Source organism: Brassica napus, unplaced genomic scaffold (assembly GCF_020379485.1).
Source record: "Brassica napus cultivar Da-Ae unplaced genomic scaffold, Da-Ae ScsIHWf_2494;HRSCAF=3222, whole genome shotgun sequence".
NCBI classification, from domain to species: domain Eukaryota; kingdom Viridiplantae; phylum Streptophyta; class Magnoliopsida; order Brassicales; family Brassicaceae; genus Brassica; species Brassica napus.
This window is the reverse complement of record NW_026015821.1, coordinates 4,126-4,716: the sequence shown is the minus strand read 5'-3', so window position 1 is coordinate 4,716 and position 591 is coordinate 4,126.

The following is a 591-nucleotide window of genomic DNA, read 5'->3' as shown; positions in this document are numbered from 1 at the left end:
ATGTTCAAGAAAATTATGGATTTTCAGGCCAAGAATGAGAAGACAATGGGTTATGAGTTCAAGAACATTCACTCCAAGATTGATGGAAGCTACAATGAGCTCAACAACAAGATCCGACATTTGGAGAATCAGTTTGCTTCAATAAACTCTCAGCCAAGTCGCCAACAAGGGGCATTACCTGGAAAGCCAGAGCAAAATCCCAAGGAGACAATGAAAGTCATCACCCTTAGGAGTGGAAAACAGCTACCACCAAGAACTCTCATTAGGGGTAATGAAAAGCAAGATGGGGAGGTGGTCATCAATGTGGATGATGATGTGGTTATTATGGATGAGAAAACCAATGAGGAGATCTTGGAGAAAATAGTTGAAGCAAAAGAGAAGGGTAAACTTGGAGAAGAAAAGAAGGGGGAGAACAAGAATGAAGCTGATACTTCATCAAAAGGAGCTCTATTCAATCCTCCTCCCTATGAACCAAAACTTCATTTTCCCGGTAGATTCAAGAGACAGCTTTTGGAGCAATACAAGGCCTTATTTGAGAAGCAAATGAGTGAAGTTCAGATTACTATGCCCATAATTGATGCCTTCATGCTA